At 32.0% G+C, this 8092-nt stretch overlaps 1 non-coding gene across 1 annotated transcript; it reads right to left on the bottom strand.

Moving 5' to 3' along the window:
* Positions 1-4216: 4216 nt before the first annotated feature.
* Positions 4217-4323, bottom strand: LOC123248089. Its single transcript, XR_006506194.1, has one exon. It is a non-coding gene; the product is annotated as a U6 spliceosomal RNA (small nuclear RNA).
* Positions 4324-8092: the final 3769 nt, after the last annotated feature.

The raw sequence follows: 8092 nt of genomic DNA, 5'->3' as shown, positions 1-8092 counted from the left end.
TACTTTCAGACAGATTGAGATAAGGATGCCCCTATTTCAAAATAAAGATGAGAGGGAAAGGGAAGAAATGAAAAATAGGAGAGAGGAAGAAAGGGGTATAGAGGTAGGAGAGGGAAGAAGAGAAGGTAGGGAAAGGAAGAGTGAGAAGAAGGAAAAAAGGAACAAAGGAAAAAAGGAAGGAATAAGAGAAGGAATGAAGAAAGGAAGGAAAGGAAGAAAAAGAAAGGAAAGAAGGAAGGAAGGAAGAGACAAAGGAAGAGGGGGAATGAGAAGGAGGAAAGAGAGAAAGTACTATTTGGTTCTAATATTTATAATCCAAAACAGAAATCATCATTCCCTTTTACCTTAAGATGTAATCTTTACTGTTGTAGTCGGTTGCAACATATATTTTTATGAAATTCATTATCTAACAAGTTTAAATTCATCAAGAGTATAATGTCATGATGATAAGACTTCTTATGATGAAGTTAAGCAAGGTTTGAGTGAAGCAAGAGGAAATTTTGGCCTGTAAAGAAGACAATTTATACACAAAGAAAAATAAAATTTTTGAATCATTTATACCAGAGTGATTTGAATTGCCATGAAAGGTGGTAAATATTTAGTTTCACAAAATACTAATAAAAATCAGTTACTGCCTAGAGTGTTTGCTTTGAATTTGCCAAAAATATAAGTGGCTAAATAAGGAAAATTGGAAAGAGCATGCAGTGTAGTTAAAGGAAAAAAATATATGAATTTTTGAAATCAATAGTAATTTGTTTATGGGTTCTGATCTAAGCTTATTAAAATTTTAGAATAATATAAATGATATTGAATACAAAAATAAAATATTAAATAATTGGAAGGCAACAGCTTTTAAGAAGCAAGCATACAATTTTTAAAGAAAACATTCAAAGTTATTTTTCAATAACAGATTGACCTTTAGGAAGAAAAACAAATAAATAAATGCTTTTATCCTCATCAAAGAGGACAGAGACAGATGCAAGAAACAAATTTACAACTCTCAGGAGAAGTAAATTTGTAAGTTTATGACAGAAGAGGTAGTCAAAAAATTAAACTATCTGAAACTGAAGAAGCTTTAAGATCAAATGGAATACCATATAGAGAACCAGGGAAAACACATGAATTTTGATGCTGTTAAGGCTAATTCTTGATAAATTTCAAGTAGCTAATGAATATATTTTCATTTATTTTTTAAAATTACCTTTAATAAGAGATTAGTATATTAAAAATAGAATTGTATATGTATTTGTATCATTAAGGTACCAAAATATTTGAAGATTTGAATAAATCTAATAGAGGAAATGTTGGAAATTAAAAACCAACCAACCTTCTCTTATTATTGTTGAGATTGTTCTCCAAACACTTTCTAAGTCCACTGAGGTATGTTACATGTTTGTTTGTTTGTTTTTTTGGGAGATGCTTTGAATGGGCTAAAGACTGCTCAGATTAAAAAATAAATATTGACACACAGTCTGATCTGTTATCAGCCAAGATAGGAATTTCTCAGGCCATCCAGATTTGGATCACCTTGGAAACAAAGATTGCAAATTTGGATCTTATGGAAGAAGCATAGTATTCATTCCACTAACAAAATAGGCTCCTTAAGGGAAAAGGCTTTCTCATTTTGTTATTAATTCTTTCATTATCTAGATAGTGCCTGTAATGCCTGATGTATGCTGTTCATTCATTTTTCAATTGTATCCAAATCTTGGAGTTTTCCTTTCAGGTTTATTGATAAATTAGTCTGTAACAGTTTGCCATTTCCTTCTCCAACACATTTTATAAATGAGGTAACTTATAGATGAAGCAAATAGCAGTGATTTGTCCAGCATCATTTTGTAAAGAGTTTCTGAGGCCAGATTTGAACTTAAGACAATTTGTCTTCCTGACTCTAGACTGGACATTCTATCCACTATGGTACCTAGTTGTTCCCAAAATATTTGAATTATTCTTCTTGCATTTTGGAGCCTTCATGGCCTCAATCTTATAATGGAGTTTTCTTAAGAAAGATACTAGAGTGGTTTTCTATTTCATTCTCCAATGGATTAAGGTAAACAGTGATAAATAATTTGTCCAAGATTGTACATCTAGTAAATTATTTTATTAAAATTTGAGAATTAAGACTTCCTGACCCTGAGGCCAAAACTATTAACAAAACCAACTTACTACAACCAGGTATACACTAGGCAATTAATAAATGCTTGCTCATTGACTCATTTCATGAACATGTTTATCTATCAGTTTGGGTAACTCCAGTACTGCTCAGTACAATCCATCTGAGTACCTTCATTCTGTCATTCTTTCAAATGATCTTTCATGAATCTTTAAGTGGAGACCATAAAACATACTAAAGCCATTCATCTATAATTATTTTCTTCACATCTAAATGTTAACGCTCCACATTGTATTTCTCATTTGTCTCATATTCTCATTCACTCATTGGTGGTCATATATCTTTCAGAAGATATTCTTTCAACATTTATCTTGAAAAATTATTCATTGGTAATATATGAAAAATTAATATTATCTAACATGTTTCCCTCATATTTCACACATGTTTATCTATTTGTGGCTCCTTTTAGAGAACATTGTTTTCTATTAGTCCCAGCATTATCATTTCACTGAAGGAATGTTATAGCAAAAAAAATTATCGGACTTTGTTTTTCAACGAGGATACTGGTATAAATAAAAGTAATGCACAAATTCTTAAGGTCACCTTTCCTCTTTCTATTTAGATTTGGTTCAAACTCATATCTCATCCTAGACTAACTAGTTCTACTTGCTGTTCATTAATTTTTTAGTTGTTTTCAACACTTTGAGACTGAATTTGATATTTTGGTTGCTGTTTTGTTTTTGGCAAAAATATTGGAATGGTTCATGTTTCCTTCCTCTTGTTCATTTTTAGAGATGAAGGAACTAAGGCCAAATTTGAACTCATGAAGATGAATCTTCATAATTCAAGGATTGGTACTATTTCCACTGTGCCACCTAACTGCCTGGTTCTATAACTTTTACAATAGTGTTTCCCTTATACTTTCCCCCTCATAAATAATATAATTAGAATAAAGAATATATGAGAGACTTCCTGGTTAAGATGGCGGCACAGTAAAAAGGAGCTGCTTAACCTCTCCTAACCAAAACATGTAGGACTCCTCAAGAAGACATAAAAACAAATCCAGAGGAATGAAGGGACTCCACAGCAGGGCCGAGCATTGAAGGTATGTGGAACCGGGGCATTTCCGTGCTATAAGATTTAAATGTAATATAACCAAAAAAATTCACATCTTGTAATTTTCTCTATCTCTTGATTGGTCTTAAATTATTCCATTTCCCACAGATTTGAGAGATATATGATTCAATGTTCACCTAATTTACTTACACTTTCCCTCTTTATAGTTAAGTCATTTACTCATTTTGTATTTATCTTATTATAGGATGTGAGATATTAATCTAAACTGAATTTTCCCTAGACTTTTCCAATTTTCCCAGCATTTTTTTAAATAGTGGGTTCTTGGCCAAAACCTGGGATCATTGGGTTTATCATACACTATCTTTTCATTGACCTCAAGTCTATCCTATTGATCTATCCTTTTATCACTTAGCTGGTACAATATTGTTTAGATGATCACTTCTTTACAGTACAGTTTAAGATCTTGTACAGCTGAGCCCCCATGTGTCACATTTTTTTCTTCATTGGTTTCCTTGATATTCTTGATCTTTTGTTCTTCCAAATGAACAAAATTACATAATTTTTTTCTAAGTCTCTAATTCCATAAAACAGTTTTGATAGTTTCATATATATGGCACTGAATAGATAAATTAATCTGGGTAGGAGTTTCATTTTTATTATAATAGCTCATCCTACCCATGAGCAATTTGTTTTTCCAATTATTTAGATCTAGTTTTCTTAGTGTGAAAAGTATTTTGTCATGTTCATATAATCCATGAGTTTGTGGCAAATAGATTCCCAAATCTTTATATTTTTTAGAGTAATTTTAAATGGAGTTTCTCTTTCTAACACTTACCAATGAGTTTTGTTGGAAATATATAGAAATGCTGATGATTAATGTATGGTTATTTTGTATCCTGCAACTTGGCTTGAGTTATTAATTATTTCTGTTAGCCTTTTAATTGGTTTCCAGGATTCTCTAAGTATACCACCATATCATCTGCAAAAAGTGATAGTTTAGTTTACTTATTCCTTACTTTATTCTTTTAAAATATGGAATACTTCACGAATTTGCATGTCATTCTTGCACAGGGGCGATGCTGATCTTCTCTGTATCATTCCAATTTTAGTATATGTGCTGCTGAAGCGAGCACCTTATTCCCTACTTTAAACCCTTCAATTTCTTTTTCTTTTTGAATTGCTACTATTAGCATTTCTAGTACAAAAATTAAAAAAAAAGATTAATAATAATGATGAAAATGGGCATTCTTGCTTCACTCCTGATCTTGTTGGAAAAGTTTCTAAGTACCCCATTGCAGATGATACTTGCTGATGGTTTTGATTAATTCTTATTATTTTGAGGAAACACCCTTTTATTCTTATACTTTCTAGTGTTTTCAATGAGAATGAATATTGTATTTTGTCAGAGGCTTTTTCTGCATCTATTGTAATTTCTGTTATTTTGGCTGTTGATATGACCAATTATAGGGATGTTTTTTATAATATTAAACCATCCTTTCATTCTTGGTATAAATCTCACCTGGTCATAGTATATAATTTTCGTGATAAATTGCTACAGTCTCTTTGTTAGTATTTTATTTAAGAATTAGGCTTCTTTGTTTATTAAGGATATTGGTCTATAGTTTTCCTTCTCTGTTTTTGGTCTTCCTGACTTGGGACTCGGAACCGTATTGATATCATAAATATTTTTTTTGCTAAGACACCTTCATTGTTTATTTTGTCAAATAGTTTCTAGAGTATGGGGATTCATTGTTTATTAAGTGTTTGATAGAATTTTCTTTTGAATCTATCTGGTTCTGAAGATTTTTTCCTTAGGGAAATTACTTAATGTCTTGTTCAATTTCATTTTCTGATATTTGGTTATTTAAGTATTCAATTTCTTCCTTTGTTAATCTGGGCAATTTATATTTTTTTTGCAAATATTTGTCCACTTCACATAGATTGCCATATTTAATTGTCATATAATAAGGCAAAATACATCTTAATAATTACCTTAATTTTCTCTTTTTTTAGAGGTGAAATTACCATTTTATTTCTGATACTATTGATTTAATTTTTTTCTTTCCTTTTCTTAAGTTAACCAATAAATCATCAATTTACCTTGTTTCTTTCAAAGAACATAATTCCAAAGTGTGTTCCAGAATCGCTCAATTAATTTACAGCTCTACCAGCAATGCATTAGTTTCCCAATTTTGCCACAACCCCTCTGACATTTATTATTTCCCTTTACTGTCATATTGGCCAATCTGCTAGGTGTGAGGTGGTACCTCAGTGTACTTTTCATGTGCATATTTCTAATTATGAGAGATTTAGACCACTTTTTCATATGCTTATTGATAATTTTGATTTCATCATGTGAAAACTGCCTATTCATGTTTCTTGCCCATTTGTTGATTAGGGAATGGCTTGATTTCAGGTAAAATTGATTTAAATCCTCATACATTTGAGAAATTGGAACGTTGTCAGAGGTTTTTGTTTTCCCCAAAATTTGTTTCTTCCCTTCAAATTTCAGTTGCAATGTTTTTGTTTAAACAGAAAAATTTTAATTTAATATAATCAAAAACATTCACAAGCTTACTGAGGTCATTTGCCTCATATCTATTATTTAAATCATTTACCCATTTAGAATTTAACTTGGTATAGGGTTTAAGATGCTGATTTAAACCAATGCCTCCCAAAATGTTTTCCTATTTTTCCAGGAGATGTTGAATTCTTATTTTAAAAGCTGGGATTTGGGGGTTTATCAAACACTAGCTTACTCAGGTTATTTATCCCTAATCTATTCCATTGATCCATCCTTCTGTCTCTTAGCCAGTACCATATTGTTTGGATTACTACTGCTTTATAGTACAGTTTAAGATTTGGTCCTACTAGGCCCCCATTCCTCACTTTTTTTGTCATTATTTCCCTTGATATTCTTCATCATTTGTTCTTCCAGATGAATGTTGTTATATTTTTTCAAATTCTATAAAAAAGCTTTTGATAGTTTAATAGGTGTGGCACTGAATAAGTAGGTTAATTTTCATAGAATTGTCATTTTCTTATGTTAGCTTATCTTACCCAAAGTAATTAATGGTTTTCAAATTGTTTAGATCCCATTTTAATAGTGTAAAAAGTGTTTTGTCATTGTGTTCATATAATTCCTGTGTTTGTCTTGGCAGATCTATTCCTAAATATTTTATACTGTGTAGATTGATATTAAATGGAACTTCTTGTTCTAATTCCTGCTAAGTTTTCTTGGAAATATCTAGAAATGCTGATGATATATATGGGTTAATTTTGTACCATGCAACTTTATTAAAGTTGTTAATTATTTCCACTAGCCTTTTAGTTGATTTTATGGGACTCTTTACATATGCCATCATATCATCTCCAAAGAGTAATAGTTTAGTCTCTTCATTGCCTGCTTTAATCTCTTAAATTTGTTTATTTTCTCTAAATGCTACTGCTTTTATTTCTAGTACAATATTGAATTAAAGAGGTGATAATAGGCATCATTACTTCACTCATGATATTATATGGAGGGCTACTAACTTGTCCGCATTGCAGATGATACTTGCTGATGGTTACAAATATATAATATTTATTGTTTTGAGAAATGGTACTTGTATTATCATACTTTCTAGTGTTTTCAATAGAAATGAGTGTTGTATTTTGTCAAAGGCTTTTTCTGTATCTATTGAGATAATCATGTGATTTTCGTTAGTTAGCTTGTTGATATGGTCAATTATGTGGATGGTTGTCATAATATAAAACCATCCTTGAATTCTTTGTGTAAATCCCATGTGATCATAGTGGATAATCCTTGTGAACACTTGCTCAAGTATATTTGCTAGTGTTCTAATTAAGATTATTGCATCCACATTCATTAAGGAGATTGTATATAGTTTTCTTTCTCCATTTTTGGTCTTCCTGGCTTTGGAATAAGTACTATATTTGTGTCTTAAAAGTTATTTGGTAAAATTTGTTCTTTGCTTATTTTGTCAAATAATTTGTATAGTATTTGGATTATTTGTTCTTTAAATGTTTGATAGAATGCACTAGTGAATCCATCTGACCCTGAAGATTTTTTCTAAGGAGGTCCTTAATGGCTTGTTCAATTTCTTTTTTTTGAGATGGGATTATTTAAGAATTCTATTTATTATTTTGTTAATCTAGGAAATTTATATTTTTGTCAATATTCACCCATTTCAACTATAATGGGGAATAACCAGGGAAGTAGACTTAAATACTAAAATGTGGGTCCAGAAGGGTGTGAGGGTGACAGGAGTGTCTGAATGCAGGACCAAACAAGTAGGGAGACTAGGTTTTAACAGCTAAGGAGGTGTCTGTTACTGAAATGGCAGTTAGGTCCAACTGCCACTCTGCAGTATCTAGACTAGGCCTATGGAAACCAGCAAGTAAAGGCAAGAGTTTTATAATACTTTTAATCAGGGATAACTAAGATAAAGGATGGGAAAAGGGGCAACTACATTCTTTAGACTAAGGGCAAACCCAGGGTCAGGGAAGGGACTTATCTACACTAACTGAGACCTAAGCAAGACAGGGCCCAGAGACTAGCAAAGATTGAAGTAGATATAATCACAGTAGTGTCCAGCCTCACTCCAGTGGTGTTTCTGCTCCTCCAGGACCACCTGCTGTATTCTTCCAGGTGGGTAGATTCTGGGAGCTGACCCAGCCCAAGTTGACCTGCAACTCAGGTTTGGATTAGTAGTCTTTACCAAAATCTCTTACAAGTAGTTGACGGTCTTTCCATAGGATCACTGGTGTCTCCTAGGGTCAGTTGCAGCTTGCCCCAACCACCATGGAGTCTCTCTCAGTGAGCAAGAAACACAGTTTCTGCTTCTTCATTCCATCTTGGAATTCTCCAGCCCTTCCTGCTAGGTCCACATAAACTATCCA

Source organism: Gracilinanus agilis, chromosome 4 (assembly GCF_016433145.1).
Source record: "Gracilinanus agilis isolate LMUSP501 chromosome 4, AgileGrace, whole genome shotgun sequence".
Lineage (NCBI taxonomy): Eukaryota > Metazoa > Chordata > Mammalia > Didelphimorphia > Didelphidae > Gracilinanus > Gracilinanus agilis.
Note: the sequence above shows the minus strand (reverse complement) of the source record. Positions and strands in the feature narration are given on the sequence as shown.